This window comes from Dendropsophus ebraccatus, unplaced genomic scaffold (assembly GCF_027789765.1).
Source record: "Dendropsophus ebraccatus isolate aDenEbr1 unplaced genomic scaffold, aDenEbr1.pat pat_scaffold_754_ctg1, whole genome shotgun sequence".
In the NCBI taxonomy this organism is placed as follows: Eukaryota; Metazoa; Chordata; class Amphibia; order Anura; family Hylidae; genus Dendropsophus; species Dendropsophus ebraccatus.
In genome coordinates, this window is record NW_027210353.1 from 2898 (window position 1) to 28139 (window position 25242).

The window sequence follows — 25242 nt, forward strand, 5'->3', positions numbered from 1 at the left end:
ATATTTTCAATCAAAAAAATCTGTTCTTATCAGTTTAATATCTGATACGTCCCCTATCTGGGGACCATATATTAAATGGATTTTTAGAACAGGGAGATGGAAAAAGAGCTTGCTCTGTCCTCTCCAGGCATTGACCTGGTATTGCAGTGCCTCCAGGTTCAGTGCACCCCCATGAGTTTGCAAAAAACAGAGCAAAAGAATGAAGAAGGAAACAAGCCGGCTGCACCTGAAACTACTGTTTTGCAAGAAACATCCCTCGAGTGTGTTGTGCGCAGGTGGACGACCCCGAAAAATTAGCCCGAGTGTGGCTACGAAAAGTTTGTTTGTCCAAGACTTGTGGCCTCTGTTGCCATGGCAACAACTGGCAGAGTTGTTTACAACTTGGCTGCCGGGCCAGTGCTGGTGATGTCATCGCGGGACGTGATGTCATCAAGGCTTTGCTGCTATACACAGCTGCCAGCACAACAAGCAGCTCAGTTGCAGCCGGTCAAGCGACCGAGCAGGTAGGTGGAAAGGTAGGTGCAGTTTATTAAACCGTTTCCTTTGGATTTGATTTCCTGGTGGCCGGCCGATGTATCCTGCTGATGCTGCCTGCCTACGGCTCCAGCTGGGAGAATTCACCCTCCATGTTCTTTGATAGATAGATTAGATACATTAGATAGAATAGATAGGATAGATAGGATAGATTAGATAGATAGATAGATAGATAGATAGATAGATAGATAGATAGATAGATAGGTAGGTAGGTAGGTAGGTAGGTACTAATAATAAGCTAGCCAGCTAGGCAGCCAGCCACAGAGACAGCCAGCCAGCTACAGAGACAGCCAGCCAAAGAGCTAGCTGCATGTCATGTATGCCAGACAGAGACGGAGACAGAGACAGAGACGTGTATGTCTGCCATCCATCAGGTGGAAGCAGACGCAGTGTGATTGGGGGGTGGAGCTATTCAGATTTGAGAGCAGAAAGGAGACAGAGGCAGTGCTAGGCAATAGGAGATGCAGTGTGAAAGCACGTCCGGTCCGCCATCTGAGAGGGTGGAGCGCATAATAGGGTATGTATGTCTGGCTTCGCCTTAACAAGAAGGACGTGGTGTCCGAGAAGGGGAGTTTTCGGGAAACCGTTGTGGCCATCGCTTCTCGGCCTTTTGGCTAAGATCAAGTGTAGTAGCACAGGCCTGGCCCCCCCATGTCACCGTCTGCAGGGCCATCACCAGGACCGTGTTTTGTTTCATCTGGGGCTCCAAAATGGACAGAGTGAAGCGCTCCGTGATGTACAAGGAACCCCGCAAGGGCGGAAAAGGTGTTCCGGATATCCCTACCTTGCTGCGGGCAGCCTTTGTATGTGACTGTGTGCGGAGGACTCTGCAACAGAAGAATGGCTCTGCGGGCAGGTCCATGTCTCGCCTGTTCCTCCTCCCCCTCTGGAGGGGTCTGAGCTGGGACAAGTGGGACAGCTCCATCCCTTACAACTGGCACACTCCCTGGTTCTACGGGGGCGTCGTCAAGTTTGTGAGGGAACACCAACTGGAGGGACTCAAGCCCGACTTGTGGAAGCCAAAAACTGTCCACAAGCTCATCAGAGCACAGGACTCTATGGAGCTCGTTCCAGGGCTCGCTGCGGCCACCGCAGAGACTGTATGGACAAATGTGGCTTCGGCAAAGCTGACCAACGGGCACAAGGACTTGTCTTGGATGGCCATTCAGGGGGGACTGCCTTTGAGGTCATTCATGCATGCCCGCAACCTGTGCAAAACGCGGTACTGCCCCCGGTGCCCCTTCGTGGAGGAAACATCTTCGCACCTCTTTTGGCAGTGTCCGTTTGCTCAGGGCCTGTTGGACGCCCTGGAACTTGAACTCAGTGACTGTGTGCCCAGGAACAGGCTAACGCACTGCGCGGTGCTGTACGGCCTGTTCCCTGGGAATTTCGGCGATGAGGCAACCCGGGAGGCCTGGCGCCTTATGAACTGTTTTAAGGACGCTATATGGCTTGCCAGGAACCGCCTCATTCTGAAGAAGGAGAGGATGTCCTTTCTGGACTGCCGCAGGCTGGTCCACAGCCTGCTCAGAGACTATTCCATCATGGACAGATCGGACCAGGAAGAAGAGGATTGATACCCCTCTCCTTCCCCCCTCCCCTGTGTTGTGTTGTCTTTCAATAAAGCTTCGGGCCTGTGATTTCCCCTCCCTACCCCCCTCTCTCCCACCCCCCTTACCCCATCACTTGTCTGTATTGCTTTATTGTTTGTTGTTTTAGGATTGTTAAGGTATGCAGGAATGTTAGTGTAGCGGGTGGTATGATGTATAGCGTAGGGAGCCTGTGCTGTATGTTGTACCATGGTGCTGAGTATGTAGTGTCTTATTTATTGAACTGTGCTGCGTCACAGTTTATGTATGCCTGACGACGACTGATTGTAATAAAGATATTTTCAATCAAAAAAATCTGTTCTTATCAGTTTAATATCTGATACGTCCCCTATCTGGGGACCATATATTAAATGGATTTTTAGAACAGGGAGATGGAAAAAGAGCTTGCTCTGTCCTCTCCAGGCATTGACCTGGTATTGCAGTGCCTCCAGGTTCAGTGCACCCCCTAATGAGTTTGCAAAAAACAGAGCAAAAGAATGAAGAAGGAAACAAGCCGGCTGCACCTGAAACTACTGTTTTGCAAGAAACATCCCTCGAGTGTGTTGTGCGCAGGTGGACCGACCCCGAAAAATTAGCCCGAGTGTGGCTACGAAAAGTTTGTTTGTCCAAGACTTGCTGGCCTCTGTTGCCATGGCAACCAACTGGCAGAGTTGTTTACAACTTGGCTGCCGGGCCAGTGCTGGTGATGTCATCGCGGGACGTGATGTCATCAAGGCTTTGCTGCTATACACAGCTGCCAGCACAACAAGCAGCTCAGTTGCAGCCGGTCAAGCGACCGAGCAGGTAGGTGGAAAGGTAGGTGCAGTTTATTAAACCGTTTCCTTTGGATTTGATTTCCTGGTGGCCGGCCGATGTATCCTGCTGATGCTGCCTGCCTACGGCTCCAGCTGGGAGAATTCACCCTCCATGTTCTTTGATAGATAGATTAGATACATTAGATAGAATAGATAGGATAGATAGGATAGATTAGATAGATAGATAGATAGATAGATAGATAGATAGATAGATAGATAGATAGGTAGGTAGGTAGGTAGGTAGGTAGGTACTAATAATAAGCTAGCCAGCTAGGCAGCCAGCCACAGAGACAGCCAGCCAGCTACAGAGACAGCCAGCCAAAGAGCTAGCTGCATGTCATGTATGCCAGACAGAGACGGAGACAGAGACAGAGACGTGTATGTCTGCCATCCATCAGGTGGAAGCAGACGCAGTGTGATTGGGGGGTGGAGCTATTCAGATTTGAGAGCAGAAAGGAAGACAGAGGCAGTGCTAGGCAATAGGAGATGCAGTGTGAAAGCACGTCCGGTCCGCCATCTGAGAGGGTGGAGCGCATAATAGGGTATGTATGTCTGGCTTCGCCTTAACAAGAAGGACGTGGTGTCCGAGAAGGGGAGTTTTCGGGAAACCGTTGTGGCCATCGCTTCTCGGCCTTTTGGCTAAGATCAAGTGTAGTAGCACAGGCCTGGCCCCCCCATGTCACCGTCTGCAGGGCCATCACCAGGACCGTGTTTTGTTTCATCTGGGGCTCCAAAATGGACAGAGTGAAGCGCTCCGTGATGTACAAGGAACCCCGCAAGGGCGGAAAAGGTGTTCCGGATATCCCTACCTTGCTGCGGGCAGCCTTTGTATGTGACTGTGTGCGGAGGACTCTGCAACAGAAGAATGGCTCTGCGGGCAGGTCCATGTCTCGCCTGTTCCTCCTCCCCCTCTGGAGGGGTCTGAGCTGGGACAAGTGGGACAGCTCCATCCCTTACAACTGGCACACTCCCTGGTTCTACGGGGGCGTCGTCAAGTTTGTGAGGGAACACCAACTGGAGGGACTCAAGCCCGACTTGTGGAAGCCAAAAACTGTCCACAAGCTCATCAGAGCACAGGACTCTATGGAGCTCGTTCCAGGGCTCGCTGCGGCCACCGCAGAGACTGTATGGACAAATGTGGCTTCGGCAAAGCTGACCAACGGGCACAAGGACTTGTCTTGGATGGCCATTCAGGGGGACTGCCTTTGAGGTCATTCATGCATGCCCGCAACCTGTGCAAAACGCGGTACTGCCCCCGGTGCCCCTTCGTGGAGGAAACATCTTCGCACCTCTTTTGGCAGTGTCCGTTTGCTCAGGGCCTGTTGGACGCCCTGGAACTTGAACTCAGTGACTGTGTGCCCAGGAACAGGCTAACGCACTGCGCGGTGCTGTACGGCCTGTTCCCTGGGAATTTCGGCGATGAGGCAACCCGGGAGGCCTGGCGCCTTATGAACTGTTTTAAGGACGCTATATGGCTTGCCAGGAACCGCCTCATTCTGAAGAAGGAGAGGATGTCCTTTCTGGACTGCCGCAGGCTGGTCCACAGCCTGCTCAGAGACTATTCCATCATGGACAGATCGGACCAGGAAGAAGAGGATTGATACCCCTCTCCTTCCCCTCTCCCCTTGTGTTGTGTTGTCTTTCAATAAAGCTTCGGGCCTGTGATTTCCCTCCCTACCCCCTCTCTCCCCCCCCTTACCCCATCACTTGTCTGTATTGCTTTATTGTTTGTTGTTTTAGGATTGTTAAGGTATGCAGGAATGTTAGTGTAGCGGGTGGTATGATGTATAGCGTAGGGAGCCTGTGCTGTATGTTGTACCATGGTGCTGAGTATGTAGTGTCTTATTTATTGAACTGTGCTGCGTCACAGTTTATGTATGCCTGACGACGACTGATTGTAATAAAGATATTTTCAATCAAAAAAATCTGTTCTTATCAGTTTAATATCTGATACGTCCCCTATCTGGGGACCATATATTAAATGGATTTTTAGAACAGGGAGATGGAAAAAGAGCTTGCTCTGTCCTCTCCAGGCATTGACCTGGTATTGCAGTGCCTCCAGGTTCAGTGCACCCCCTAATGAGTTTGCAAAAAACAGAGCAAAAGAATGAAGAAGGAAACAAGCCGGCTGCACCTGAAACTACTGTTTTGCAAGAAACATCCCTCGAGTGTGTTGTGCGCAGGTGGACCGACCCCGAAAAATTAGCCCGAGTGTGGCTACGAAAAGTTTGTTTGTCCAAGACTTGCTGGCCTCTGTTGCCATGGCAACCAACTGGCAGAGTTGTTTACAACTTGGCTGCCGGGCCAGTGCTGGTGATGTCATCGCGGGACGTGATGTCATCAAGGCTTTGCTGCTATACACAGCTGCCAGCACAACAAGCAGCTCAGTTGCAGCCGGTCAAGCGACCGAGCAGGTAGGTGGAAAGGTAGGTGCAGTTTATTAAACCGTTTCCTTTGGATTTGATTTCCTGGTGGCCGGCCGATGTATCCTGCTGATGCTGCCTGCCTACGGCTCCAGCTGGGAGAATTCACCCTCCATGTTCTTTGATAGATAGATTAGATACATTAGATAGAATAGATAGGATAGATAGGATAGATTAGATAGATAGATAGATAGATAGATAGATAGATAGATAGATAGATAGATAGATAGATAGATAGGTAGGTAGGTAGGTAGGTAGGTAGGTACTAATAATAAGCTAGCCAGCTAGGCAGCCAGCCACAGAGACAGCCAGCCAGCTACAGAGACAGCCAGCCAAAGAGCTAGCTGCATGTCATGTATGCCAGACAGAGACGGAGACAGAGACAGAGACGTGTATGTCTGCCATCCATCAGGTGGAAGCAGACGCAGTGTGATTGGGGGGTGGAGCTATTCAGATTTGAGAGCAGAAAGGAAGACAGAGGCAGTGCTAGGCAATAGGAGATGCAGTGTGAAAGCACGTCCGGTCCGCCATCTGAGAGGGTGGAGCGCATAATAGGGTATGTATGTCTGGCTTCGCCTTAACAAGAAGGACGTGGTGTCCGAGAAGGGGAGTTTTCGGGAAAACCGTTGTGGCCATCGCTTCTCGGCCTTTTGGCTAAGATCAAGTGTAGTAGCACAGGCCTGGCCCCCCCATGTCACCGTCTGCAGGGCCATCACCAGGACCGTGTTTTGTTTCATCTGGGCTCCAAAATGGACAGAGTGAAGCGCTCCGTGATGTACAAGGAACCCCGCAAGGGCGGAAAAGGTGTTCCGGATATCCCTACCTTGCTGCGGGCAGCCTTTGTATGTGACTGTGTGCGGAGGACTCTGCAACAGAAGAATGGCTCTGCGGGCAGGTCCATGTCTCGCCTGTTCCTCCTCCCCTCTGGAGGGGTCTGAGCTGGGACAAGTGGGACAGCTCCATCCCTTACAACTGGCACACTCCCTGGTTCTACGGGGGCGTCGTCAAGTTTGTGAGGGAACACCAACTGGAGGGACTCAAGCCCGACTTGTGGAAGCCAAAAACTGTCCACAAGCTCATCAGAGCACAGGACTCTATGGAGCTCGTTCCAGGGCTCGCTGCGGCCACCGCAGAGACTGTATGGACAAATGTGGCTTCGGCAAAGCTGACCAACGGGCACAAGGACTTGTCTTGGATGGCCATTCAGGGGGGACTGCCTTTGAGGTCATTCATGCATGCCCGCAACCTGTGCAAAACGCGGTACTGCCCCCGGTGCCCCTTCGTGGAGGAAACATCTTCGCACCTCTTTTGGCAGTGTCCGTTTGCTCAGGGCCTGTTGGACGCCCTGGAACTTGAACTCAGTGACTGTGTGCCCAGGAACAGGCTAACGCACTGCGCGGTGCTGTACGGCCTGTTCCCTGGGAATTTCGGCGATGAGGCAACCCGGGAGGCCTGGCGCCTTATGAACTGTTTTAAGGACGCTATATGGCTTGCCAGGAACCGCCTCATTCTGAAGAAGGAGAGGATGTCCTTTCTGGACTGCCGCAGGCTGGTCCACAGCCTGCTCAGAGACTATTCCATCATGGACAGATCGGACCAGGAAGAAGAGGATTGATACCCCTCTCCTTCCCCTCTCCCCTTGTGTTGTGTTGTCTTTCAATAAAGCTTCGGGCCTGTGATGTCCCCTCCCTCCCCCCCTCTCGCCCACCCCCCTTACCCCATCACTTGTCTGTATTGCATTATTGTTTGTTGTTTTAGGATTGTTAAGGTATGCAGGAATGTTAGTGTAGCGGGTGGTATGATGTATAGCGTAGGGAGCCTGTGCTGTATGTTGTACCATGGTGCTGAGTATGTAGTGTCTTATTTATTGAACTGTGCTGCGTCACAGTTTATGTATGCCTGACGACGACTGATTGTAATAAAGATATTTTCAATCAAAAAAATCTGTTCTTATCAGTTTAATATCTGATACGTCCCCTATCTGGGGACCATATATTAAATGGATTTTTAGAACAGGGAGATGGAAAAAAGAGCTTGCTCTGTCCTCTCCAGGATTGACCTGGTATTGCAGTGCCTCCAGGTTCAGTGCACCCCCTAATGAGTTTGCAAAAAACAGAGCAAAAGAATGAAGAAGGAAACAAGCCGGCGCACCTGAAACTACTGTTTTGCAAGAAACATCCCTCGAGTGGTGTGTGCGCAGGTGGACCGACCCCGAAAAATTAGGCCCGAGTGTGGCTACGAAAGTTTGTTTGTCCAAGACTTGCTGGCCTCTGTTGCCATGGCAAACCAACTGGCAGAGTTGTTTACAACTTGGCTGCCGGGCCAGTGCTGGTGATGTCATCGCGGGACGTGATGTCATCAAGGCTTTGCTGCTATACACAGCTTGCCAGCACAAACAAGCAGCTCAGTTGCAGCCGGTCAAGCGACCGAGCGGTAGGTGGAAAGGTAGGTGCAGTTTATTAACCGTTTCCTTTGGATTTGATTTCCTGGTGGCCCGGCCGATGTATCCTGCTGATGCTGCCTGCCTACGGCTCCAGCTGGGAGAATTCACCCTCCATGTTCTTTGATAGATAGATTAGATACATTAGATAGAATAGATAGGATAGATAGGATAGATTAGATAGATAGATAGATAGATAGATAGATAGATAGATAGATAGATAGATAGATAGATAGGTGGTAGGTAGGTAGGTAGGTAGGTACTAATAATAAGCTAGCCAGCTAGGCAGCCAGCCACAGAGACAGCCAGCCAGCTACAGAGACAGCCAGCCAAAGAGCTAGCTGCATGTCATGTATGCCAGACAGAGACGGAGACAGAGACAGAGACGTGTATGTCTGCCATCCATCAGGTGGAAGCAGACGCAGTGTGATTGGGGGTGGAGCTATTCAGATTTGAGAGCAGAAAGGAAGACAGAGGCAGTGCTAGGCAATAGGAGATGCAGTGTGAAAGCACGTCCGGTCCGCCATCCGAGAGGGTGGAGCGCATAATAGGGTATGTATGTCTGGCTTCGCCTTAACAAGAAGGACGTGGTGTCCGAGAAGGGGAGTTTCGGGAAACCGTTGTGGCCATCGCTTCTCTCCTTTTGGCTAAGATCAAGTGTAGTAGCACAGGCCTGGCCCCCCCATGTCACCGTCTGCAGGGCCATCACCAGGACCGTGTTTTGTTTCATCTGGGGCTCCAAAATGGACAGAGTGAAGCGCTCCGTGATGTACAAGGAACCCCGCAAGGGCGGAAAAGGTGTTCCGGATATCCCTACCTTGCTGCGGGCAGCCTTTGTATGTGACTGTGTGCGGAGGACTCTGCAACAGAAGAATGGCTCTGCGGGCAGGTCCATGTCTCGCCTGTTCCTCCTCCCCCTCTGGAGGGGTCTGAGCTGGGACAAGTGGGACAGCTCCATCCCTTACAACTGGCACACTCCCTGGTTCTACGGGGGCGTCGTCAAGTTTGTGAGGGAACACCAACTGGAGGGACTCAAGCCCGACTTGTGGAAGCCAAAAACTGTCCACAAGCTCATCAGAGCACAGGACTCTATGGAGCTCGTTCCAGGGCTCGCTGCGGCCACCGCAGAGACTGTATGGACAAATGTGGCTTCGGCAAAGCTGACCAACGGGCACAAGGACTTGTCTTGGATGGCCATTCAGGGGGGACTGCCTTTGAGGTCATTCATGCATGCCCGCAACCTGTGCAAAACGCGGTACTGCCCCCGGTGCCCCTTCGTGGAGGAAACATCTTCGCACCTCTTTTGGCAGTGTCCGTTTGCTCAGGGCCTGTTGGACGCCCTGGAACTTGAACTCAGTGACTGTGTGCCCAGGAACAGGCTAACGCACTGCGCGGTGCTGTACGGCCTGTTCCCTGGGAATTTCGGCGATGAGGCAACCCGGGAGGCCTGGCGCCTTATGAACTGTTTTAAGGACGCTATATGGCTTGCCAGGAACCGCCTCATTCTGAAGAAGGAGAGGATGTCCTTTCTGGACTGCCGCAGGCTGGTCCACAGCCTGCTCAGAGACTATTCCATCATGGACAGATCGGACCAGGAAGAAGAGGATTGATACCCTCTCCTTCCCCCTCTCCCCTTGTGTTGTGTTGTCTTTCAATAAAGCTTCGGGCCTGTGATTTCCCCTCCCTACCCCCCTCTCTCCCACCCCCCTTACCCCATCACTTGTCTGTATTGCTTTATTGTTTGTTGTTTTAGGATTGTTAAGGTATGCAGGAATGTTAGTGTAGCGGGTGGTATGATGTATAGCGTAGGGAGCCTGTGCTGTATGTTGTACCATGGTGCTGAGTATGTAGTGTCTTATTTATTGAACTGTGCTGCGTCACAGTTTATGTATGCCTGACGACGACTGATTGTAATAAAGATATTTTCAATCAAAAAAATCTGTTCTTATCAGTTTAATATCTGATACGTCCCCTATCTGGGGACCATATATTAAATGGATTTTTAGAACAGGGAGATGGAAAAAGAGCTTGCTCTGTCCTCTCCAGGCATTGACCTGGTATTGCAGTGCCTCCAGGTTCAGTGCACCCCCTAATGAGTTTGCAAAAAACAGAGCAAAAGAATGAAGAAGGAAACAAGCCGGCTGCACCTGAAACTACTGTTTTGCAAGAAACATCCCTCGAGTGTGTTGTGCGCAGGTGGACCGACCCCGAAAAATTAGCCCGAGTGTGGCTACGAAAAGTTTGTTTGTCCAAGACTTGCTGGCCTCTGTTGCCATGGCAACCAACTGGCAGAGTTGTTTACAACTTGGCTGCCGGGCCAGTGCTGGTGATGTCATCGCGGGACGTGATGTCATCAAGGCTTTGCTGCTATACACAGCTGCCAGCACAACAAGCAGCTCAGTTGCAGCCGGTCAAGCGACCGAGCAGGTAGGTGGAAAGGTAGGTGCAGTTTATTAAACCGTTTCCTTTGGATTTGATTTCCTGGTGGCCGGCCGATGTATCCTGCTGATGCTGCCTGCCTACGGCTCCAGCTGGGAGAATTCACCCTCCATGTTCTTTGATAGATAGATTAGATACATTAGATAGAATAGATAGGATAGATAGGATAGATTAGATAGATAGATAGATAGATAGATAGATAGATAGATAGATAGATAGATAGATAGATAGGTAGGTAGGTAGGTAGGTAGGTAGGTACTAATAATAAGCTAGCCAGCTAGGCAGCCAGCCACAGAGACAGCCAGCCAGCTACAGAGACAGCCAGCCAAAGAGCTAGCTGCATGTCATGTATGCCAGACAGAGACGGAGACAGAGACAGAGACGTGTATGTCTGCCATCCATCAGGTGGAAGCAGACGCAGTGTGATTGGGGGGTGGAGCTATTCAGATTTGAGAGCAGAAAGGAAGACAGAGGCAGTGCTAGGCAATAGGAGATGCAGTGTGAAAGCACGTCCGGTCCGCCATCTGAGAGGGTGGAGCGCATAATAGGGTATGTATGTCTGGCTTCGCCTTAACAAGAAGGACGTGGTGTCCGAGAAGGGGAGTTTTCGGGAAACCGTTGTGGCCATCGCTTCTCGGCCTTTTGGCTAAGATCAAGTGTAGTAGCACAGGCCTGGCCCCCCCATGTCACCGTCTGCAGGGCCATCACCAGGACCGTGTTTTGTTTCATCTGGGGCTCCAAAATGGACAGAGTGAAGCGCTCCGTGATGTACAAGGAACCCCGCAAGGGCGGAAAAGGTGTTCCGGATATCCCTACCTTGCTGCGGGCAGCCTTTGTATGTGACTGTGTGCGGAGGACTCTGCAACAGAAGAATGGCTCTGCGGGCAGGTCCATGTCTCGCCTGTTCCTCCTCCCCCTCTGGAGGGGTCTGAGCTGGGACAAGTGGGACAGCTCCATCCCTTACAACTGGCACACTCCCTGGTTCTACGGGGGCGTCGTCAAGTTTGTGAGGGAACACCAACTGGAGGGACTCAAGCCCGACTTGTGGAAGCCAAAAACTGTCCACAAGCTCATCAGAGCACAGGACTCTATGGAGCTCGTTCCAGGGCTCGCTGCGGCCACCGCAGAGACTGTATGGACAAATGTGGCTTCGGCAAAGCTGACCAACGGGCACAAGGACTTGTCTTGGATGGCCATTCAGGGGGGACTGCCTTTGAGGTCATTCATGCATGCCCGCAACCTGTGCAAAACGCGGTACTGCCCCCGGTGCCCCTTCGTGGAGGAAACATCTTCGCACCTCTTTTGGCAGTGTCCGTTTGCTCAGGGCCTGTTGGACGCCCTGGAACTTGAACTCAGTGACTGTGTGCCCAGGAACAGGCTAACGCACTGCGCGGTGCTGTACGGCCTGTTCCCTGGGAATTTCGGCGATGAGGCAACCCGGGAGGCCTGGCGCCTTATGAACTGTTTTAAGGACGCTATATGGCTTGCCAGGAACCGCCTCATTCTGAAGAAGGAGAGGATGTCCTTTCTGGACTGCCGCAGGCTGGTCCACAGCCTGCTCAGAGACTATTCCATCATGGACAGATCGGACCAGGAAGAAGAGGATTGATACCCCTCTCCTTCCCCCTCTCCCCTTGTGTTGTGTTGTCTTTCAATAAAGCTTCGGGCCTGTGATTTCCCCTCCCTACCCCCCTCTCTCCCACCCCCCTTACCCCATCACTTGTCTGTATTGCTTTATTGTTTGTTGTTTTAGGATTGTTAAGGTATGCAGGAATGTTAGTGTAGCGGGTGGTATGATGTATAGCGTAGGGAGCCTGTGCTGTATGTTGTACCATGGTGCTGAGTATGTAGTGTCTTATTTATTGAACTGTGCTGCGTCACAGTTTATGTATGCCTGACGACGACTGATTGTAATAAAGATATTTTCAATCAAAAAAATCTGTTCTTATCAGTTTAATATCTGATACGTCCCCTATCTGGGGACCATATATTAAATGGATTTTTAGAACAGGGAGATGGAAAAAGAGCTTGCTCTGTCCTCTCCAGGCATTGACCTGGTATTGCAGTGCCTCCAGGTTCAGTGCACCCCCTAATGAGTTTGCAAAAAACAGAGCAAAAGAATGAAGAAGGAAACAAGCCGGCTGCACCTGAAACTACTGTTTTGCAAGAAACATCCCTCGAGTGTGTTGTGCGCAGGTGGACCGACCCCGAAAAATTAGCCCGAGTGTGGCTACGAAAAGTTTGTTTGTCCAAGACTTGCTGGCCTCTGTTGCCATGGCAACCAACTGGCAGAGTTGTTTACAACTTGGCTGCCGGGCCAGTGCTGGTGATGTCATCGCGGGACGTGATGTCATCAAGGCTTTGCTGCTATACACAGCTGCCAGCACAACAAGCAGCTCAGTTGCAGCCGGTCAAGCGACCGAGCAGGTAGGTGGAAAGGTAGGTGCAGTTTATTAAACCGTTTCCTTTGGATTTGATTTCCTGGTGGCCGGCCGATGTATCCTGCTGATGCTGCCTGCCTACGGCTCCAGCTGGGAGAATTCACCCTCCATGTTCTTTGATAGATAGATTAGATACATTAGATAGAATAGATAGGATAGATAGGATAGATTAGATAGATAGATAGATAGATAGATAGATAGATAGATAGATAGATAGATAGATAGGTAGGTAGGTAGGTAGGTAGGTAGGTACTAATAATAAGCTAGCCAGCTAGGCAGCCAGCCACAGAGACAGCCAGCCAGCTACAGAGACAGCCAGCCAAAGAGCTAGCTGCATGTCATGTATGCCAGACAGAGACGGAGACAGAGACAGAGACGTGTATGTCTGCCATCCATCAGGTGGAAGCAGACGCAGTGTGATTGGGGGGTGGAGCTATTCAGATTTGAGAGCAGAAAGGAAGACAGAGGCAGTGCTAGGCAATAGGAGATGCAGTGTGAAAGCACGTCCGGTCCGCCATCTGAGAGGGTGGAGCGCATAATAGGGTATGTATGTCTGGCTTCGCCTTAACAAGAAGGACGTGGTGTCCGAGAAGGGGAGTTTTCGGGAAACCGTTGTGGCCATCGCTTCTCGGCCTTTTGGCTAAGATCAAGTGTAGTAGCACAGGCCTTGGCCCCCCATGTCACCGTCTGAGGGCCATCACCAGGACCGTGTTTTGTTTCATCTGGGGCTCCAAAATGACAGAGTGAAGCGCTCCGTGATGTACAAGGAACCCCGCAAGGGCGGAAAAGGTGTTCCGGATATCCCTACCTTGCTGCGGGCAGCCTTCTGTATGTGACTGTGTGCGGAGGACTCTGCAACAGAAAGGAATGGCTCTGCGGGCAGGTCCATGTCTCGCCTGTTCCTCCTCCCCCTCTGGAGGGGTCTGAGCTGGGACAAGTGGGACAGCTCCATCCCTTACAACTGGCACACTCCCTGGTTCTACGGGGGCGTCGTCAAGTTGTGAGGGAAACACCAACTGGAGGGACTCAAGCCCGACTTGTGGAAGCCAAAAAACTGTCCACAAGCTCATCAGAGCACAGGGACTCTATGGAGCTCGTTCCAGGGCTCGCTGCGGCCACCGCAGAGACTGTATGGACAAATGTGGCTTCGGCAAAGCTGACCAACGGGCACAAGGACTTGTCTTGGATGGCCATTCAGGGGGGACTGCCTTTGAGGTCATTCATGCATGCCCGCAACCTGTGCAAAACGCTGGTACTGCCCCCGGTGCCCCTTCGTGGAGGAAACATCTTCGCACCTCTTTTGGCAGTGTCCGTTTGCTCAGGGCCTGTTGGACGCCCTGGAACTTTGAACTCAGTGACTGTGTGCCCAGGAACAGGCTAACGCACTGCGCGGTGCTGTACGGCCTGTTCCTGGGAATTTCGGCGATGAGGCCAACCCGGGAGGCCTGGCGCCTTATGAACTGTTTTAAGACGCTATATGGCTTGCCAGGAACCGCCTCATTCTGAAGAAGGAGAGGATGTCCTTTCTGGACTGCCGCAGGCTGGTCCACAGCCTGCTCAGAGACTATTCCAATCATGGACAGATCGGACCAGGAAGAAGAGGATTGATACCCCTCTCCTTCCCCCTCTCCCCTGGTGTTGTGTGTCTTTCAATAAAGCTTTCGGGGCCTGTGATTTCCCCTCCCTACCCCCCTCTCTCCCACCCCCCCCTTACCCCATCACTTGTCTGTATTGCTTTATTGTTTGTTGTTTTAGGAATTGTTAAGGTATGCAGGAATGTTAGTGTAGCGGGTGGTATGATGTATAGCGTAGGGAGCCTGTGCTGTATGTTGTACCATGTGCTGAGTATGTAGTGTCTTATTTATTGAACTGTGCTGCGTCACAGTTTATGTATGCCTGACGACGACTGATTGTAATAAAGATATTTTCAATCAAAAAAAATCTGTTCTTATCAGTTTAATATCTGATACGTCCCCTATCTGGGGACCATATATTAAATGGATTTTTAGAACAGGGAGATGGAAAAAGAGCTTGCTCTGTCCTCTCCAGGCATTGACCTGGTATTGCAGTGCCTCCAGGTTCAGTGCACCCCCTAATGAGTTTGCAAAAAACAGAGCAAAAGAATGAAGAAGGAAACAAGCCGGCTGCACCTGAAACTACTGTTTTGCAAGAAACATCCCTCGAGTGTGTTGTGCGCAGGTGGACCGACCCCGAAAAATTAGCCCGAGTGTGGCTACGAAAAGTTTGTTTGTCCAAGACTTGCTGGCCTCTGTTGCCATGGCAACCAACTGGCAGAGTTGTTTACAACTTGGCTGCCGGGCCAGTGCTGGTGATGTCATCGCGGGACGTGATGTCATCAAGGCTTTGCTGCTATACACAGCTGCCAGCACAACAAGCAGCTCAGTTGCAGCCGGTCAAGCGACCGAGCAGGTAGGTGGAAAGGTAGGTGCAGTTTATTAAACCGTTTCCTTTGGATTTGATTTCCTGGTGGCCGGCCGATGTATCCTGCTGATGCTGCCTGCCTACGGCTCCAGCTGGGAGAATTCACCCTCCATGTTCTTTGATAGATAGATTAGATACATTAGATAGAATAGATAGGATAGATAGGATAGATTAGATAGATAGATAGATAGATAGATAGATAGATAGATAGATAGATAGATAGATAGTAGGTAGGTAGGTAGGTAGGTAGGTACTAATAATAAGCTAGCCAGCTAGGCAGCCAGCCACAGAGACAGCCAGCCAGCTACAGAGACAGCCAGCCAAAGAGCTAGCTGCATGTCATGTATGCCAGACAGAGACGGAGACAGAGACAGAGACGTGTATGTCTGCCATCCATCAGGTGGAAGCAGACGCAGTGTGATTGGGGGGTGGAGCTATTCAGATTTGAGAGCAGAAAGGAAGACAGAGGCAGTGCTAGGCAATAGGAGATGCAGTGTGAAAGCACGTCCGGTCCGCCATCTGAGAGGGTGGAGCGCATAATAGGGTATGTATGTCTGGCTTCGCCTTAACAAGAAGGACGTGGTGTCCGAGAAGGGGAGTTTTCGGGAAACCGTTGTGGCCATCGCTTCTCGGCCTTTTGGCTAAGATCAAGTGTAGTAGCACAGGCCTGGCCCCCCACATGTCACCGTCTGCAGGGCCATCACCAGGACCGTGTTTTGTTTTCATCTGGGGCTCCAAAATGGACAGAGTGAAGCGCTCCGTGAGTACAAGGACCCCGCAAGGGCGGAAAAGGTGTTCCGGATATCCCTACCTTGCTGCGGGCAGCCTTTGTATGTGACTGTGTGCGGAGGACTCTGCAACAGAAGAATGGCTCTGCGGGCAGGTCCATGTCTCGCCTGTTCCTCCTCCCCCTCTGGAGGGGTCTGAGCTGGGACAAGTGGGACAGCTCCATCCCTCACAAACTGGCACACTCCCTGGTTCTACGGGGGCGTCGTCAAGTTTGTGAGGGAACACCAACTGGAGGGACTCAAGCCCGACTTGTGGAAGCCAAAAACTGTCCACAAGCTCATCAGAGCACAGGACTCTATGGAGCTCGTTCCAGGGCTCGCTGCGGCCACCGCAGAGACTGTATGGACAAATGTGGCTTCGGCAAAGCTGACCAACGGGCACAAGGACTTGTCTTGGATGGCCATTCAGGGGGGACTGCCTTTGAGGTCATTCATGCATGCCCGCAACCTGTGCAAAACGCGGTACTGCCCCCGGTGCCCCTTCGTGGAGGAAACATCTTCGCACCTCTTTTGGCAGTGTCCGTTTGCTCAGGGCCTGTTGGACGCCCTGGAACTTGAACTCAGTGACTGTGTGCCCAGGAACAGGCTAACGCACTGCGCGGTGCTGTACGGCCTGTTCCCTGGGAATTTCGGCGATGAGGCAACCCGGGAGGCCTGGCGCCTTATGAACTGTTTTAAGGACGCTATATGGCTTGCCAGGAACCGCCTCATTCTGAAGAAGGAGAGGATGTCCTTTCTGGACTGCCGCAGGCTGGTCCACAGCCTGCTCAGAGACTATTCCATCATGGACAGATCGGACCAGGAAGAAGAGGATTGATACCCCTCTCCTTCCCCCTCTCCCCTTGTGTTGTGTTGTCTTTCAATAAAGCTTCGGGCCTGTGATTTCCCCTCCCTACCCCCCTCTCTCCCACCCCCCTTACCCCATCACTTGTCTGTATTGCTTTATTGTTTGTTGTTTTAGGATTGTTAAGGTATGCAGGAATGTTAGTGTAGCGGGTGGTATGATGTATAGCGTAGGGAGCCTGTGCTGTATGTTGTACCATGGTGCTGAGTATGTAGTGTCTTATTTATTGAACTGTGCTGGCCGTCACAGTTTATGTATGCCTGACGACGACTGATTGTAATAAAGATATTTTTCAATCAAAAAAATCTGTTCTTATCAGTTTAATATCTGATACGTCCCCTATCTGGGGGACCATATATTAAATGGATTTTTTTAGAACAGGGAGATGGAAAAAGAGCTTGCTCTGTCCTCTCCAGGCATTGACCTGGTATTGCAGTGCCTCCAGGTTCAGTGCACCCCCCTAATGAGTTTGCAAAAACAGAGCAAAAGAATGAAGAAGGAAACAAGCCGGCTGCACCTGAAACTACTGTTTTGCAAGAAACATCCCTCGAGTGTGTTGTGCGCAGGTGGACCGACCCGAAAAATTAGCCCGAGTGTGGCTACGAAAAGTTTGTTTGTCCAAGACTTGCTGGCCTCTGTTGCCATGGCAACCAACTGGCAGAGTTTGTTTACAACTTGGCTGCCGGGCCAGTGCTGGTGATGTCATCGCGGGACGTGATGTCATCAAGGCTTTGCTGCTATACACAGCTGCCAGCACAACAAGCAGCTCAGTTGCAGCCGGTCAAGCGACTCCGAGCAGGTAGGTGGAAAGGTAGGTGCAGTTTATTAAACCGTTTCCTTTGGATTTGATTTCCTGGTGGCCGGTCCGATGTATCCTGCTGATGCTGCCTGCCTACGGCTCCAGCTGGGAGATTCACCCCTCCATGTTCTTTGATAGATAGATTAGATACATTAGATAGAATAGATAGGATAGATAGGATAGATTAGATAGATAGATAGATAGATAGATAGATAGATAGATAGATAGATAGATAGATAGATAGGTAGGTAGGTAGGTAGGTAGGTAGGTACTAATAATAAGCTAGCCAGCTAGGCAGCCAGCCACAGAGACAGCCAGCCAGCTACAGAGACAGCCAGCCAAAGAGCTAGCTGCATGTCATGTATGCCAGACAGAGACGGAGACAGAGACAGAGACGTGTATGTCTGCCATCCATCAGGTGGAAGCAGACGCAGTGTGATTGGGGGTGGAAGCTATTCAGATTTGAGAGCAGAAAGGAAGACAGAGGCAGTGCTAGGCAATAGGAGATGCAGTGTGAAAGCACGTCCGGTCCGCCATCTGAGAGGGTGGAGCGCATAATAGGGTATGTATGTCTGGCTTCGCCTTAACAAGAAGGACGTGGTGTCCGAGAAGGGGAGTTTTCGGGAAACCGTTGTGGCCATCGCTTCTCGGCCTTTTGGCTAAGATCAAGTGTAGTAGCACAGGCCTGGCCCCCCCATGTCACCGTCTGCAGGGCCATCACCAGGACCGTGTTTTGTTTCATCTGGGGCTCCAAAATGGACAGAGTGAAGCGCTCCGTGATGTACAAGGAACCCCGCAAGGGCGGAAAAGGTGTTCCGGATATCCCTACCTTGCTGCGGGCAGCCTTTGTATGTGACTGTGTGCGGAGGACTCTGCAACAGAAGAATGGCTCTGCGGGCAGGTCCATGTCTCGCCTGTTCCTCCTCCCCCTCTGGAGGGGTCTGAGCTGGGACAAGTGGGACAGCTCCATCCCTTACAACTGGCACACTCCCTGGTTCTACGGGGGCGTCGTCAAGTTTGTGAGGGAACACCAACTGGAGGGACTCAAGCCCGACTTGTGGAAGCCAAAAACTGTCCACAAGCTCATCAGAGCACAGGACTCTATGGAGCTCGTTCCAGGGCTCGCTGCGGCCACCGCAGAGACTGTATGGACAAATGTGGCTTCGGCAAAGCTGACCAACGGGCACAAGGACTTGTCTTGGATGGCCATTCAGGGGGGACTGCCTTTGAGGTCATTCATGCATGCCCGCAACCTGTGCAAAACGCGGTACTGCCCCCGGTGCCCCTTCGTGGAGGAAACATCTTCGCACCTCTTTTGGCAGTGTCCGTTTGCTCAGGGCCTGTTGGACGCCCTGGAACTTGAACTCAGTGACTGTGTGCCCAGGAACAGGCTAACGCACTGCGCGGTGCTGTACGGCCTGTTCCCTGGGAATTTCGGCGATGAGGCAACCCGGGAGGCCTGGCGCCTTATGAACTGTTTTAAGGACGCTATATGGCTTGCCAGGAACCGCCTCATTCTGAAGAAGGAGAGGATGTCCTTTCTGGACTGCCGCAGGCTGGTCCACAGCCTGCTCAGAGACTATTCCATCATGGACAGATCGGACCAGGAAGAAGAGGATTGATACCCCTCTCCTTCCCCCTCTCCCCTTGTGTTGTGTTGTCTTTCAATAAAGCTTCGGGCCTGTGATTTCCCCTCCCTACCCCCCTCTCTCCCACCCCCCTTACCCCATCACTTGTCTGTATTGCTTTATTGTTTGTTGTTTTAGGATTGTTAAGGTATGCAGGAATGTTAGTGTAGCGGGTGGTATGATGTATAGCGTAGGGAGCCTGTGCTGTATGTTGTACCATGGTGCTGAGTATGTAGTGTCTTATTTATTGAACTGTGCTGCGTCACAGTTTATGTATGCCTGACGACGACTGATTGTAATAAAGATATTTTCAATCAAAAAAATCGTTTCTTATCAGTTTAATATCTGATACGTCCCCTATCTGGGGACCATATATTAAATGGATTTTTAGAACAGGGAGATGGAAAAAGAGCTTGCTCTGTCCTCTCCAGGCATTGACCTGGTATTGCAGTGCCTCCAGGTTCAGTGCACCCCCTAATGAGTTTGCAAAAAACAGAGCAAAAGAATGAAGAAGGAAACAAGCCGGCTGCACCTGAAACTACTGTTTGCAAGAAACATCCCTCGAGTGTGTTGTGCGCAGGTGGACCGACCCCGAAAAATTAGCCCGAGTGTGGCTACGAAAAGTTTGTTTGTCCAAGACTTGCTGGCCTCTGTTGCCATGGCAACCAACTGGCAGAGTTGTTTACAACTTGGCTGCCGGGCCAGTGCTGGTGATGTCATCGCGGGACGTGATGTCATCAAGGCTTTGCTGCTATACACAGCTGCCAGCACAACAAGCAGCTCAGTTGCAGCCGGTCAAGCGATCCGAGCAGGTAGGTGGAAAGGTAGGTGCAGTTTATTAAACCGTTTCCTTTGGATTTGATTTCCTGGTGGCCGGCCGATGTATCCTGCTGATGCTGCCTGCCTACGGCTCCAGCTGGGAGAATTCACCCTCCATGTTCTTTGATAGATAGATTAGATACATTAGATAGAATAGATAGGATAGATAGGATAGATTAGATAGATAGATAGATAGATAGATAGATAGATAGATAGATAGATAGATAGATAGATAGGTAGGTAGGTAGGTAGGTAGGTAGGTACTAATAATAAGCTAGCCAGCTAGGCAGCCAGCCACAGAGACAGCCAGCCAGCTACAGAGACAGCCAGCCAAAGAGCTAGCTGCATGTCATGTATGCCAGACAGAGACGGAGACAGAGACAGAGACGTGTATGTCTGCCATCCATCAGGTGGAAGCAGACGCAGTGTGATTGGGGGGTGGAGCTATTCAGATTTGAGAGCAGAAAGGAAGACAGAGGCAGTGCTAGGCAATAGGAGATGCAGTGTGAAAGCACGTCCGGTCCGCCATCTGAGAGGGTGGAGCGCATAATAGGGTATGTATGTCTGGCTTCGCCTTAACAAGAAGGACGTGGTGTCCGAGAAGGGGAGTTTTCGGGAAAACCGTTGTGGCCATCGCTTCTCGGCCTTTTGGCTAAGATCAAGTGTAGTAGCACAGGCCTGGCCCCCCCATGTCACCGTCTGCAGGGCCATCACCAGGACCGTGTTTTGTTTCATCTGGGGCTCCAAAATGGACAGAGTGAAGCGCTCCGTGATGTACAAGGAACCCCGCAAGGGCGGAAAAGGTGTTCCGGATATCCCTACCTTGCTGCGGGCAGCCTTTGTATGTGACTGTGTGCGGAGGACTCTGCAACAGAAGAATGGCTCTGCGGGCAGGTCCATGTCTCGCCTGTTCCTCCTCCCCCTCTGGAGGGGTCTGAGCTGGGACAAGTGGGACAGCTCCATCCCTTACAACTGGCACACTCCCTGGTTCTACGGGGGCGTCGTCAAGTTTGTGAGGGAACACCAACTGGAGGGACTCAAGCCCGACTTGTGGAAGCCAAAAAACTGTCCACAAGCTCATCAGAGCACAGGACTCTATGGAGCTCGTTCCAGGGCTCGCTGCGGCCACCGCAGAGACTGTATGGACAAATGTGGCTTCGGCAAAGCTGACCAACGGGCACAAGGACTTGTCTTGGATGCCATTCAGGGGGGACTGCCTTTGAGGTCATTCATGCATGCCCGCAACCTGTGCAAAACGCGGTACTGCCCCCGGTGCCCCTTCGTGGAGGAAACATCTTCGCACCTCTTTTGGCAGTGTCCGTGTTTGCTCAGGGCCTGTTGGACGCCCTGGAACTTGAACTCAGTGACTGTGTGCCCAGGAACAGGCTAACGCACTGCGCGGTGCTGTACGGCCTGTTCCCTGGGAATTTCGGCGATGAGGCAACCCGGGAGGCCTGGCGCCTTATGAACTGTTTTAAGGACGCTATATGGCTTGCCAGGAACCGCCTCATTCTGAAGAAGGAGAGGATGTCCTTTCTGGACCTGCCGCAGGCTGGTCCACAGCCTGCTCAGAGACTATTCCATCATGGACAGATCGGACCAGGAAGAAGAGGATTGATACCCCTCTCCTTTCCCCCTCTCCCCTTGTGTTGTGTTGTCTTTCAATAAAGCTTCGGGCCTGTGATTTCCCCTCCCTACCCCCCTCTCTCCCACCCCCCTTACCCCATCACTTGTCTGTATTGCTTTATTGTTTGTTGTTTTAGGATTGTTAAGGTATGCAGGAATGTTAGTGTAGCGGGTGGTATGATGTATAGCGTAGGGAGCCTGTGCTGTATGTTGTACCATGGTGCTGAGTATGTAGTGTCTTATTTATTGAACTGTGCTGCGTCACAGTTTATGTATGCCTGACGACGACTGATTGTAATAAAGATATTTTCAATCAAAAAAATCTGTTCTTATCAGTTTAATATCTGATACGTCCCCTATCTGGGACCATATATTAAATGGATTTTTAGAACAGGGAGATGGAAAAAAGAGCTTGCTCTGTCCTCTCCAGGCATTGACCTGGTATTGCAGTGCCTCCAGGTTCAGTGCACCCCCTAATGAGTTTGCAAAAAACAGAGCAAAAGAATGAAGAAGGAAACAAGCCGGCTGCACCTGAAACTACTGTTTTGCAAGAAACATCCCTCGAGTGTGTTGTGCGCAGGTGGACCGACCCCGAAAAATTAGCCCGAGTGTGGCTACGAAAGTTTGTTTGTCCAAGACTTGCTGGCCTCTGTTGCCATGGCAACCAACTGCAGAGTTGTTTACAACTTGGCTGCCGGGCCAGTGCTGGTGATGTCATCGCGGGACGTGATGTCATCAAGGCTTTGCTGCTATACACAGCTGCCAGCACAAACAAGCAGCTCAGTTGCAGCCGGTCAAGCGACGAGCAGGTAGGTGGAAAGGTAGGTGCAGTTTATTAAACCGTTTCCTTTGGATTTGATTTCCTGGTGGCGGCCGATGTATCCTGCTGATGCTGCCTGCCTACGGCTCCAGCTGGGAGAATTCACCTCCATGTTCTTTTGATAGATAGATTAGATACATTAGATAGAATAGATAGGATAATGGGATAGATTAGATAGATAGATAGATAGATAGATAGATAGATAGATAGATAGATAGATAGATAGATAGATAGATAGATAGGTAGGTAGGTAGGTAGGTAGGTAGGTACTAATAATAAGCTAGCCAGCTAGGCAGCCAGCCACAGAGACAGCCAGCCAGCTACAGAGACAGCCAGCCAAAGAGCTAGCTGCATGTCATGTATGCCAGACAGAGACGGAGACAGAGACAGAGACGTGTATGTCTGCCATCCATCAGGTGGAAGCAGACGCAGTGTGATTGGGGGGTGGAGCTATTCAGATTTGAGAGCAGAAAGGAAGACAGAGGCAGTGCTAGGCAATAGGAGATGCAGTGTGAAAGCACGTCCGGTCCGCCATCTGAGAGGGTGGAGCGCATAATAGGGTATGTATGTCTGGCTTCGCCTTAACAAGAAGGACGTGGTGTCCGAGAAGGGGAGTTTTCGGGAAACCGTTGTGGCCATCGCTTCTCGGCCTTTGGCTAAGATCAAGTGTAGTAGCACAGGCCTGGCCCCCCCCATGTCACCGTCTGCAGGGCCATCACCAGGACCGTGTTTTGTTTCATCTGGGGCTCCAAAATGGACAGAGTGAAGCGCTCCGTGATGTACAAGGAACCCCGCAAGGGCGGAAAAGGTGTTCCGGATATCCCTACCTTGCTGCGGGCAGCCTTTGTATGTGACTGTGTGCGGAGGACTCTGCAACAGAAGAATGGCTCTGCGGGCAGGTCCATGTCTCGCCTGTTCCTCCTCCCCCTCTGGAGGGGTCTGAGCTGGGACAAGTGGGACAGCTCCATCCCTTACAACTGGCACACTCCCTGGTTCTACGGGGGCGTCGTCAAGTTTGTGAGGGAACACCAACTGGAGGGACTCAAGCCCGACTTGTGGAAGCCAAAAACTGTCCACAAGCTCATCAGAGCACAGGACTCTATGGAGCTCGTTCCAGGGCTCGCTGCGGCCACCGCAGAGACTGTATGGACAAATGTGGCTTCGGCAAAGCTGACCAACGGGCACAAGGACTTGTCTTGGATGGCCATTCAGGGGGGACTGCCTTTGAGGTCATTCATGCATGCCCGCAACCTGTGCAAAACGCGGTACTGCCCCCCGGTGCCCCTTCGTGGAGGAAACATCTTCGCACCTCTTTTGGCAGTGTCCGTTTGCTCAGGGCCTGTTGGACGCCCTGGAACTTGAACTCAGTGACTGTGTGCCCAGGAACAGGCTAACGCACTGCGCGGTGCTGTACGGCCTGTTCCCTGGGAATTTCGGCGATGAGGCAACCCGGGAGGCCTGGCGCCTTATGAACTGTTTTAAGGACGCTATATGGCTTGCCAGGAACCGCCTCATTCTGAAGAAGGAGAGGATGTCCTTTCTGGACTGCCGCAGGCTGGTCCACAGCCTGCTCAGAGACTATTCCATCATGGACAGATCGGACCAGGAAGAAGAGGATTGATACCCCTCTCCTTCCCCCTCTCCCCTTGTGTTGTGTTGTCTTTCAATAAAGCTTCGGGCCTGTGATTTCCCCTCCCTACCCCCCCTCTCTCCCACCCCCCTTACCCCATCACTTGTCTGTATTGCTTTATTGTTTGTTGTTTTAGGATTGTTAAGGTATGCAGGAATGTTAGTGTAGCGGGTGGTATGATGTATAGCGTAGGGAGCCTGTGCTGTATGTTGTACCATGGTGCTGAGTATGTAGTGTCTTATTTATTGAACTGTGCTGCGTCACAGTTTATGTATGCCTGACGACGACTGATTGTAATAAAGATATTTTCAATCAAAAAAATCTGTTCTTATCAGTTTAATATCTGATACGTCCCCTATCTGGGGACCATATATTAAATGGATTTTTAGAACAGGGAGATGGAAAAAGAGCTTGCTCTGTCCTCTCCAGGCATTGACCTGGTATTGCAGTGCCTCCAGGTTCAGTGCACCCCCTAATGAGTTTGCAAAAAACAGAGCAAAAGAATGAAGAAGGAAACAAGCCGGCTGCACCTGAAACTACTGTTTTGCAAGAAACATCCCTCGAGTGTGTTGTGCGCAGGTGGACCGACCCCGAAAAATTAGCCCGAGTGTGGCTACGAAAAGTTTGTTTGTCCAAGACTTGCTGGCCTCTGTTGCCATGGCAACCAACTGGCAGAGTTGTTTACAACTTGGCTGCCGGGCCAGTGCTGGTGATGTCATCGCGGGACGTGATGTCATCAAGGCTTTGCTGCTATACACAGCTGCCAGCACAACAAGCAGCTCAGTTGCAGCCGGTCAAGCGACCGAGCAGGTAGGTGGAAAGGTAGGTGCAGTTTATTAAACCGTTTCCTTTGGATTTGATTTCCTGGTGGCCGGCCGATGTATCCTGCTGATGCTGCCTGCCTACGGCTCCAGCTGGGAGAATTCACCCTCCATGTTCTTTGATAGATAGATTAGATACATTAGATAGAATAGATAGGATAGATAGGATAGATTAGATAGATAGATAGATAGATAGATAGATAGATAGATAGATAGATAGATAGGTAGGTAGGTAGGTAGGTAGGTACTAATAATAAGCTAGCCAGCTAGGCAGCCAGCCACAGAGACAGCCAGCCAGCTACAGAGACAGCCAGCCAAAGAGCTAGCTGCATGTCATGTATGCC

At 51.3% G+C, this 25242-nt stretch overlaps 11 pseudogenes; all 11 read left to right on the forward strand.

Annotated features, from left to right (window-relative positions):
- LOC138779787 (U2 spliceosomal RNA) lies at positions 1-172 on the forward strand (annotated as a pseudogene).
- A 2247-nt stretch (positions 173-2419) lies between these two features.
- LOC138779762 (U2 spliceosomal RNA) lies at positions 2420-2591 on the forward strand (annotated as a pseudogene).
- Positions 2592-4844: 2253 nt separating this feature from the next.
- On the forward strand, positions 4845-5016 carry LOC138779763 (U2 spliceosomal RNA; annotated as a pseudogene).
- A 2269-nt stretch (positions 5017-7285) lies between these two features.
- Positions 7286-7457, forward strand: LOC138779795 (U2 spliceosomal RNA; annotated as a pseudogene).
- A 2263-nt stretch (positions 7458-9720) lies between these two features.
- LOC138779764 (U2 spliceosomal RNA) lies at positions 9721-9892 on the forward strand (annotated as a pseudogene).
- Positions 9893-12159: 2267 nt separating this feature from the next.
- On the forward strand, positions 12160-12331 carry LOC138779765 (U2 spliceosomal RNA; annotated as a pseudogene).
- Positions 12332-14602: 2271 nt separating this feature from the next.
- Positions 14603-14775, forward strand: LOC138779786 (U2 spliceosomal RNA; annotated as a pseudogene).
- A 2265-nt stretch (positions 14776-17040) lies between these two features.
- On the forward strand, positions 17041-17216 carry LOC138779792 (U2 spliceosomal RNA; annotated as a pseudogene).
- Positions 17217-19486: 2270 nt separating this feature from the next.
- On the forward strand, positions 19487-19658 carry LOC138779793 (U2 spliceosomal RNA; annotated as a pseudogene).
- A 2272-nt stretch (positions 19659-21930) lies between these two features.
- LOC138779794 (U2 spliceosomal RNA) lies at positions 21931-22102 on the forward strand (annotated as a pseudogene).
- A 2277-nt stretch (positions 22103-24379) lies between these two features.
- LOC138779766 (U2 spliceosomal RNA) lies at positions 24380-24551 on the forward strand (annotated as a pseudogene).
- The last annotated feature ends 691 nt before the right edge of the window (positions 24552-25242 follow it).